At 41.7% G+C, this 10,997-nt stretch overlaps 1 long non-coding RNA gene across 1 annotated transcript in view; it reads right to left on the bottom strand.

The window, feature by feature from the left end:
- Positions 1 to 18: 18 nt before the first annotated feature.
- The window catches only part of LOC145412837 (uncharacterized), a 23,759-nt gene continuing 12,780 nt past the window's right edge, over positions 19 to 10,997 (bottom strand). Inside the window, exon 3 of the long non-coding RNA XR_013899646.1 lies at positions 19 to 134. This is a non-coding gene — a long non-coding RNA (uncharacterized LOC145412837). The remainder of the gene's footprint in view (positions 135 to 10,997) is intronic.

Genomic DNA, 10,997 nt, shown 5'->3' on the forward strand with positions numbered 1-10,997 from the left:
GGCAGACTTAAGGGTTTTGCTGTATAAATGTCGTGGGGGAGGGGTCGGGGGGCAGTGGAGGTAGGGTAGAGTCGAGGCAGCTGCTGTAGAATGCACGGCAGGGCGGCCTCCAGCTACCCAGGCCATGCTACCATCTGAGACAAGAGAACACTAGCTAGAGCAACACAGCGCATGCACCTCACAGTGTGCCCTGTTCACCTGAGTGCCACATTCTAAGTGGCATAGGAGGCTTTGTTGTTGCTCTCTGTTAGTGATTTATTTGCATATTACACCTGAACATTCTCTTGTATATTATTTAAATTGCCTTAAAATCAACACAGTTTGCATCAGTAACATACAAAAGGATACTAAGGTGTAATATGCAGAAAAAGTCACTGAGGAAACGTTCTGAATCTCCAAAGCCACTTAGAGTGCAACCTTCAGTTTGGCAGAGTGGCCATGTCCTTATACATTTGATTGATGGACAGTGGAGCTGAGAGTGCTAAGGACAGACTTGTGATGCCATTTTTGCATCAAATTATTTTCAGTGCCCTCTAAATGAATATTTGTATTATTGTTCCCCATGTGGTGAGTTTATTTTGAATGCTAAAATGAGCTGCAAACTATGGTATATAAAAATGTTTTGGGACAATGTAGTCTGTAGAATAACATGAACAATTAGAGAGGAAGGTGTGACCACTCCACCAAGCAAGGGTGAATGGAGTACAGAGACTCTACAGTTTACAGAGAATGGACAACAGCAGCCACTGTCATGCTTCTGCCATTCATTTTAGACACTGTAATCCTTCTCAGCCTCTGTGATTTGTATGGCAGGTTGATCTGAAGCATTGCTAGGATACCTATGTGCTTTGAAAAGTTGTAACACATGCTTATAAATGATAAGAATCCATTGTTTACAGTGCCTAAGTAGGTGGCATGCATCACAGTGGTGGAAGTTTTTCAGTCTCTGTTTACTCTAGTGTCTCTACCTAACACTACAACACACACTGTGCTGGTGCTTTTACTCTGCTACATTTATTGCAATTAGCGTACAGCGACAGCTATTAAGTTGAAAGACATACTGCACAAAAATAAAAAAAAGTATTTTTCATAGTTTTTACAACTTATATATACAAAAAAAAAAGCTTCCCTACGAAAAAAGAAAAATATTTTATACTGATTAGGAATCAGTTAGACTTACAGCAGGATGACATCAACTGTTATGCAGTCTGCTAAAAAGACAATTGTAAAAAATTCATCAGCTCTTACTGTTGTATGTATAGCATTAACATTCATCAGATTATTCCAAGTGGTATGTGAATATGAAAAGCTTCAGCCAAGGTGAACCTGATTGTTATCAAATTCATACCTAGTGGAGATAACTGGCTACCATTATAGGCTACTGTTAATAAAATGAGTTACCATTATGATATCCAGTAAACTTGCTGAAATTATGGAACAAAAGTTACGTGAGTGTGCAAAAGATAAGTACACGTAGTTTCTCCATGGCTCATTGTAAAAAAATAAATAAATAAATAAATAATTATAACAGCATTCTAACCCTCATTCCCATCTAAAACATGAGGTGAGATAGAATCAGGTACAGAGAACAAGGAAACATAAAAATGGGAGAACTACAAAACAATGTCCAGAGAAATACATGAAATACAAACATTCAGTACAACAAGAAATATCTGGGAAGTGTACTGTATAGGGTACAAAAAAATATACCGGGTACAGTATAAAGAGTTAGCTATCTCAAGAATGCATATACAGTATGTGGAGTTACCTAAGGAGTGTATGTGGCCTGAGGAAAGCATGTGGAGTTACCTGAGGAGTGTATGTGAAGTTACCTGAGGAGTACATGTGGAGTTACCTGAGGAGTGTAAGTGGAGTTACCTGAGGAGTGTATGTGAAGTTACCTGAGGAGTGTATGTGGAGTTACCTGAGGACTGTATGTGAAGTTACCTGAGGAGTACATGTGGAGTTACATGAGGAGTGTATGTGGAGTTACCTGAGAAGTACATGTGGAGTTACCCGAGGAGTGTATGTGGAGTTACCTGAGGAGTGTATGTGGAGTTTCCTAAGGAGTATATATGGAGGTACCAGAGGAGTACATGTGGAGTTACCTGAGGAGTGCATGTGGAGTTACCTAAGGAGTGTATGTGGAGTTACCTGAGCAGTGCATGTGGAGTTACCTAAGAAGTGTATGTGGAGTTACCTACGGAGTGTATGTGGAGTTACCTGAGGAATGCATGTGGAGTTACCTGAGGAGTGCATGTTCTTACCTAATTGTTCTTACCTAATTGTATCTTTACACGAATGAGTCAAGCTCGTATTGTCCCGTGTCTCAGACCATATTTATCGTACATATCCTTAAATTTGTGAATTGTTTTGGCACACACTATTTCATTCGGTAGTGCATTCCATTGATCAATTGCTGTTTGGGAAACTGAATTTCCTTACGTCTTTATCACCTCTCTTCTTATGCAGTTTTTTGCAGTGTCCTCTTGCTGATGCTTCTCCATATGTTAAGTTTTTTTTTTTTTTTTTTATGTGTCCGACTCTGGGCAAAGGCTTCAGGGCCTATATCTCGGGGGCAGTAGCCTATCCCAAGGCCCAGTAGTCCTCCTACACCTCCACATGTCACCACTTCGGCGCTAACACCCACCGTCCATATTGAATACATGCTAGGGCTGTCTCATATAGGACTGGTGTATTGGTATTAGCGGGGGTACTTTTATGACATGTCGGCGGGTCATCTGGTAGATCAGGAAAGTCTGCTTTTAATGAAATTCAAATCCTTAAACTGTTCCCTGCCCCAGCCGGGATTCGAACCTGGGTCCATCAGGACTGCAGGCCGCCTCTCTACCGATTCAGCCAAAGTAATCATTTATGTCTATTTTCTCCTTTCCTGATATGCACTTATATAGCATTATCATGTCACCTCTTTTCCTTCTCTCCTGTAGTGTTGGTTGATTCAGTTTATTTAGTCTTTCTTCGTAGCTTAGGTCCCTTAAGCTTGGTATCCATCTTGTAGCGGCCCTTTGAACTTTTTCAATCTTGTCTATATGCTTTTTGAGATGAGGACTCCGGACTATTGATGCATATTCCAGGGTTGGTCTAATGAATGATGTTATTATCCTTCTTAGCATGTCTTCATTTATGTATGTGAATGCTATTCTCATATTTGCAAGCAGTGTATACATGTTCCGTACCTTCTCGCTGATGTGGTCAGCCGGAGATAGTCTGTTATTGATAATCACACCTAGGTCTTTCTCTCTTTCTGATATGTATAGGGTTTTATTTCCTAACTTATACTCCCAATCAGGTCTTTTTCCACTTTTACCAAACTTGATTACATGACACTTGTCCACATTGAATTCCATTTGCCATGTACTACTCCATTCATGAAGTTTATTTAATTCTTCTTGTAGCTCCCTACAAGAGTCTGTGCTAGTAATTCTCCTTTGTATTTTTGCATCATCTGCAAACATATTCAGATAGCTCTCATTTCCAGTGTTACTGTTTATATCATTTATGTACACTAGAAACATGATTGGTGCCAGCACCGAACCCTGTGGTACTCCACTAGTCACTTCTTTCCATGATGAGTAGTTTCCTCTTAGTACTGTCCTCATTTCTCTTTTTATGAGAAAGTCTTGCATCCAACAAAACAGTTTGCCTCGAATTCCTCCTTGATGGTACAGCTTCCATAAAAGTCTTTGGTGTGGTACTGTGTCAAAAGCTTTCTTGAAATCTAAATAGATACTGTCCACCCATCCTTCCCTTTCCTGTATTGTGTTTGTTACTCTGTCATAGTAGCTCAACAGATTAGTAACACATGATTTTCCTTTTCTGAAGCCAAACTGTCTTTCTGTTATCATATTGTGTTCTTCTAGATGTTTTACCCAAGCTTTTCTTATAAGTTACCTGAGTGCATGTGGAGTTACCTGAGGAATACATGTGGAGTTACTTGAGGAGTGCATGTGGAGTTACCTGGGGAGTGTTTGTAGAGTTGGTTGCCTGACAGGAATGTGAGATGAATGAAAATTACCAGCAGTTCACAAACCCCAAACCTCTCCACACACATACACCACAACACCACACTCGGCATCACATCACAACACTCTTGCTCGCCACACAACACCACACCACACCATACCACATTTACTCTCACTCCCCCACCCCCAGAGGATAAACACTGGCTGGCATGGTGTGATGTGATGAGCTTATTTTTCTAACCAGTTTCCTGCGGCTTACTCACCAACAAGGTAAACAAGCGCACACCCGCACAGGAGCGGCGGAGTAAGAGATGACTTTCCTAGCCCACTCTAGGCTACTGATTACACAGCTACACTCAACTCTCTCTCTCTCTTCCTGTACTTAGCGACACCATGCAGACCCCCCCCCCCAGTACACTCCTCGTCAGTTTCTCATTACCGCGTGGGGCGCGGTCTAAGTGAATCTGGATATTTCTTAGCACCTCTTCAGTAACGATTTATTCTGCATCAGTACTAGACTTACAGGGTGGTCCATACATAGCGCTCCACTAGACCTCCCCCGGGAGTGTTGCAGGGACGGGCTCAGTGTGCGGATGTGGGTTTGGATGTGGCCATGGGGACGAGAAATGAATATAGCCCAGGACTAGAAAAATCGGTGGAAGAGTAGCGTTTTATAAGATCTCTGTACACAGAACATCTTCAAGTTTAACCGACAGGATAGATCGCAAGGAGGTGTTACGTAGCTTCCCATGCCACAGGGACACTAATACCCAACCAAGGCGCCTTATTTACTTCAACCTCTGTCTCTTCGCCGCACTGTTGCATCTTTTTCTCTTTTCTATCGCTACTTTAATGGTCACTGCTCCTCTGAACTGTCTGCTTGCATTCCTCCACCTCTACGACGGGCGCGTAGCACCCGTCTGGCTGCAAACTCTCATCCCTTTTCTGTCCAACTCTCTAATGCAAGAGTTAACCGTTACTCCCAGTCTTTCATTTATGCAACAGGTCAGCTCTGGAACTGTCTCCCTCTGTCTGTATTTCCTGCTGCCTATGATCTCCAGTCTTTCAAACGTAGTGTGTCCAGGCATCTCAAAATGATCGGATCTCGAATTTGGCTCTCTATTGTATTTTGTTTTTCTCTTGGAGGGAACTGTTACTGCGGGCTCATGGCCTTTGGTTCCTTCTTCCTCGCATATAAAAAAAAAAAAAAAGGTGTGACGATGGGGCAAGGAGAGAGCCAACACACACACACACACACACACGTCAACTGATCTTCCTTCTTTACCTACCACCACAACTACTACATCTACCACAACTACTACACCTCCACCACTAACCATTACCACCCCTACCACAGCTACAGCTACCATTATCATCACCACCACAGCTCAGTACCACTACCACAGCTATAGTTACCACTGTCATTACTACCACAGCTATAGTTACCACTATCATTACTACCACAACTCACTACCACTACCATAGCTTCAACTGCCACTACCATCACTACCACAGTTTCAGCTACCACTACCATTAATACCACAGCTACAACCACTGTCATCACTACCACAACGTACTACCACTACGATCAATACCACAACTCACTACTCCATTAATACCACAACTCATTACCACTATCATCTCTACCACAGCTCTACCACAACGACCAACCCTGTCTCTATACCATCATAGCTATCACAACTACCACACCTAGCCACCACTACTACTACCACCACCATTAATATTGCTATTATTACTACCACATATCATCAATACCATAGTACACAAACCTGCTCAAATCTCAACCATCACAGCTACCACAACCTACCACTCATCCCACGTGCTAAATAAGATTGTCTATGGATCGTTGTAAATGCACTCTGGTTTACCGTGAAAATAATCGCTTATTTAAATACACCATACTTCATATCTCTATGCAGTATGTACATAAAGTTAAATCATTATATCGTTTACAATTTTTTTAAAGCAATGTTTCTGAAGTATAATTCAACAATTTAATAAAAATAATAATAATAATTTAGGAAATTCTTCAATATATAAACATAAGTTCAAATACCAGTAATGTACAATATACACCTGTGGTGCAAATAAGATCTACACAAGGATTATTATTTTTTTTTTAATTGAAAACACTCATAATACTGAAATACAGGTCGACAATTCCATAATAAAAATATTCAACTGTTCGATATTATATAAATGCAAATAAAGATATCAATAATGCAGGGAGACGAGATTTTATAAATCCTAAACACACGGTGCAAATAACATACCCATAGAGGACCGGTGCCTTCGGTTGGAAAATCAGTTTTCCAGAAGTAGTCGAGGTGAGTGGACGTGTGCGATTCTTTTGCGCGTTTATTGACATCAGTTGAGTGTTCGTGATTCTTCTGTGAATTTGTTTACTTTATTTGGGTGTTAGTGATTCTTCTGTGCGGTTACTTAAATAACTACTGACTAATATTTCCATAATGTTCCGGATAGCGTGCATTTTCTTGACTATTTGTGTATTTATATCCTATTTTATTTGTGACCTTTATCTGACTCGAGAGCTAAATGAAGTGAAAAATGAGTTGGAAAACTTAGAAGCCAAAAGTTACCGGGCTCAGCTGGCCCTTTACTGCCCCACTCTCGCCCGCTGGCTTGGATACACGCCAATAAATGAATATTGTGAGCAAGCAGGGCGATTTGATCTGAATGGGCGGTATAAGCAGCTGTTGTGCCTAAGGAGTGCGGTGGCGAGGCGGAAAAAAAGGCGCCAGCAGCTCAGGATCACGCAGAAGCTGATGTTCGTCGTCATCATTTTATATTTGTTTTTTAAGATGGATATCAGGGAACGGGAGCTGAATCTGGACCGTAAGAAATTTTGGCTATGGATGGAGGGATATTATGAGTGAAGGGCTATGGAGATCGTGATGGAGAGGAATGGCATGACAAGCAGGGCAAAAAGTAATATTAAGTTTCGGCCCATAATCAAGTACGACTTTTATTTTTATTTTTTGACATTGTGTGGTCGAATTAGACGGGTCTTCTCTATGGCTTTTCCGTCCAAAATGATTCGCTTAGTACTTAGTAAAACCAACTGGGAGGGTGGGCGGATGGATTTACTAAGTTCTGAGCGAAAACACTGCCACGGGAAAGTCAAAATAGAGACAGAGGAGCGGGGGATCTTCTCTATGACACTTTCATCGCAAATTACTTATATTGGTGCTTAGTAAATAGGGTGGGCGGGAGGTTAGATTTACTAAGTACCAAAACGTAAGTATTTATGATGGAAGTTAAAATATGACCCTCCATTTCGGTTTCACAATGCCAAAAACCCTTACTCGTAGCTGGCTATTGGCTGGGGCTTAATATTTACCGAAGGAGGGAAGGCAACGGTACAGACATATATATAGTTTATTTTGGTTGTCCGGATACCTCGCCATTTCGCTCCTCCTTAGCTGACATAGCCTACAGTTAAGAGTATAAGGTGTATATACTTTTTGACGAATCGCTTCAAGCAGTAACAGATTTCGAAAAAAGCCCGTCACAATGTCAGTTTAAATAGCCGATCTCTTCAGCGCCATCCCAGCACTCAGCACTCTCGTCCTAGCACCGCCCGCCCAACCACCCCCACCCCATTCGTCCTCTTAGCATTCTGGAGACGCCCATGTTGGGAAGAATCAGGAAGTCAGTGGAAAAAGGAGAAATTCAGGCAACCATGGAAAAGACGAAGGAGTCAAACAGTAGGCTTAACGGAAAAATGAAGTCAAACAGCCTTGGAAAAAAGTATGTCAGCAATAGAAAAAAAAGAAAAGAAAGAAGTCATCACATGGGCACTAACAGCCACCGTCCACACTGTATATATAACATGTCAGGGTTGCGTCAGAGAGATGTTCACTATTGTAATGCAGTAATTTTACCCTCATGCGGCATCTTCATCCTAGTGTTCTTCTGGACGCACTGGAGGAGCAGGAGAGGGGCCGCCTTGCCCTCACTCAACAACATTCAGCTCAGGTCCATCCCATTTGGCAGAGCTACCAGCGTGTCAAGAAGGAAAAGCGGCTATTGTGGTTAAACTGTACGACATTGTCTGATTACCTGTGGCTGCTGCGTGCAGCAACTCAGTGTCTGCAGCAACATGCACCATCCAGACTTCTTTATCTTGCTGCAGCCGTCTCAGACTTTTATATTCCACAAGGTGGCTTTACATTGAGTGACAAGCCAAATGGTTTCCTGTAATCCAAGAAACCATTTACAACGCTGGGTGGTAACCATATAACCAAACCATACATGCTCCCTACGTGTCAAGTGGGTTGGTGGAGGGTTAGTGCCCCTCCCTGTAAAACAAATAACTCAGAGTCAAATGGCCACCCCGTACAGGATTATGGCGTCTGGCAATAGATAGATAGATAGACAGTGTGATGATATCTTAAGTGTATCATAACTTTGCCGTGATTTATTTAAAAAAAAAAAGTGTATAGCTATAACTGTGCCGTAATTTATTGAGGAAAAGTCATTTATAAAAATAAAAAGTTTGGCTTCCACCAGGACCCTCTTCAGGTTAGGCCTCAAGATTGTATTTTGGGTGGCATAGACTTCGTGGCACATTCTCCATAGCTATTTGTTATGATCTTTCACCGTAACATTTACTTGCATGATGTGTAGTTTAAATATCGACGTACTTTGCATTGGCAACCACAGGAGATAAGTCACCAAGGAAGGGGTGTTACAAATTCAGCAAAATTATGAAAAATGAGCCTCATATTCTCGCAACGCCAGGTGGTTTTACCTGGCATAGATGAGACTTCCATACGAGGATAAAAACTTAAATCATGGAAGAAATATATATCTAATAGAACTGAACCTACCCTAACCCCTGACGTCAAACGCCCTAGTTTTCAAAGTTGATGCACAGGCAGGCTAGTGGTGACAAAATGAGGAAAATATATATTGTAATTAAGCTTCTGTCCGTTGAGGCCTACATTTTCTTTTAGCTACCCATTATTTATGTCCTCTGTGTGAGGGAAATAGACCTATGTAGATTCAGTTTCCTCCTGCGTTCCACATAGATGCCGGAGTACAGTATTTTAGACACTAGCCTGCTGCAGCTTTTCTGGATGCAGGGTATTTTAGCATAGGCTAATTGTCCTTACAAACTTTTGATTGGCAGAAAATATTTGCTAAATGGTGGTATAAAGCCAAGTGGTGAAATGTGTGGAATTTTTACCCTCAAAAATTGTAGCTAACTGTTGGTATTCTGGCTGTTGGAAGTTCATCAACGGCTCATGCACAGCCTGATGGTGAATAGCAAAAGTTTCGGTGTATTTGTGGAATGTTCCTCTTGGTTCCATGCATAAAAGATATAGGCTGTACAGTCTGTGACCTTTGTACTTTCAGAATTTGTAAGTGTGTAGGTGTATTTATAGTGAAAAAATTGCCTCTTTGCTTCTAGAATTTTCGTTTGCCTGTATTTTTCCAAAGTTCTTAACAGTTTAATGCATAATGATGGCGTTTGTAATCTGTATACCTTTAGAATTTATAAATGTTTGGGTGTAATTACAGAGAGTTCATCAAGGTTAATGCATAAGGTAGCATAGTCTAGTCGAGATATTGTACCACCGCCTCGTTGCTCTCATAATTTGCAAATGTTTGGCTGTCTTTGGAAAACTCATCACATTTTATTGCACAGTGGTGAAGTTAGTAACCTCTTTGCTTCAGACTTCGCAGATATTTATCTGAATTTAGGGAAAGCTTATCTGCTTCAAGTAAAAATGATGTACACTTAGGCTGTCAGACTGAGCATAGCCTACTTTTAAAACCTTCGGGCTGACCACGTATACTGTATGTTTTAAATCTCCTTCTTTTTACCTTCATTTTTATTTTGGTCAAGGATGTAGTCTTAACTCTTTCATTACTGGAGGTCTATTGTAAATTTAACAAAATCGTCTGGAAGTGGGCAGAATTTAAAAAAAATACATAATCGGACCAAAGGGGTTAAAGATATAGAAGACAATGGAGAGAGATAAGAGGAGGAAGAAGAGGAGGAGCGGGAAGGAAGGGAAAAGGTGTTAAAGTGTTTTGATGCAAGATGTTTAAGGCAAATGATTGCCAGGTGGTACGAGGGGGGGGGGAGTAGAAGCTTCCACCCACAACCACGACTTCCCTCATGCACGTTCATCGCATCCGCCCATTCCACCCTCTCTGTCTCTTTACCCTTTTCCCACCCACTTCTGTTCGTCCATCCCGTCCTGAATCCCACGGATTTTACGTGTATGGCGCTGTCTGCCCGTCTGTCCCACCCATCATTGCTCTCCTACCCGCCAACTTCTCCCTACTAACCCCGCCCACTCCTATCTGCCCACCTCTGCCCCACTTAACCCCTTGCCAAGTGGGTGTAGTCCCTCACCACTGACCACACAACTCCCCACCCCCTTGGCCTGTAGTTTCGTGGGCTTGGTAGGCTCTAGAAATACCCCTTCTCTAGTTATTTACTTGGCGTATGACACATTGATGTTATGGTAAATACATTGGGTATATACATCTTTTTAACTCCTCGAGTACGAGTGACGTCCTTTTGTAGTTTATGCTTGCTGCTGCCAGACGATTTGTTATTAATCTTAAGAAATCTCGTACTGAAGGGGTTTATCACTGCTCTTTCCAACCCCTCCAGTTAGAACAGTCCTTCATAAGCTGAATAAAATCGTCAGGAGGTAGCGAGAATACTGGGAAAATGGCGGCCTCGGGTTTAGTAGGTAAATTATAGGTGTGCCGTGTATAGGCCTAAACAAGAAACGAGAGAATGTTAACGTCCAGTATGCAGAAATAACGTGGTAAGGAAAGAAGTTAAACTTGGTCTTCTAAAACTCCACGTAGAGAGCCATTTGTCAATTATAATCATCATCGTCACCATCCTCCTCCTCATCATCATCAGCACACAATGCCCTGTAGAAATCGACCAGACACCCTCATCCGTCAAGCCACCGACATTCTCCCTTTTACCTCTCATAA

Source organism: Coenobita brevimanus, chromosome 94 (assembly GCF_032717465.1).
Source record: "Coenobita brevimanus isolate Jiangsu-jjx chromosome 94, ASM3271746v2, whole genome shotgun sequence".
Lineage (NCBI taxonomy): Eukaryota > Metazoa > Arthropoda > Malacostraca > Decapoda > Coenobitidae > Coenobita > Coenobita brevimanus.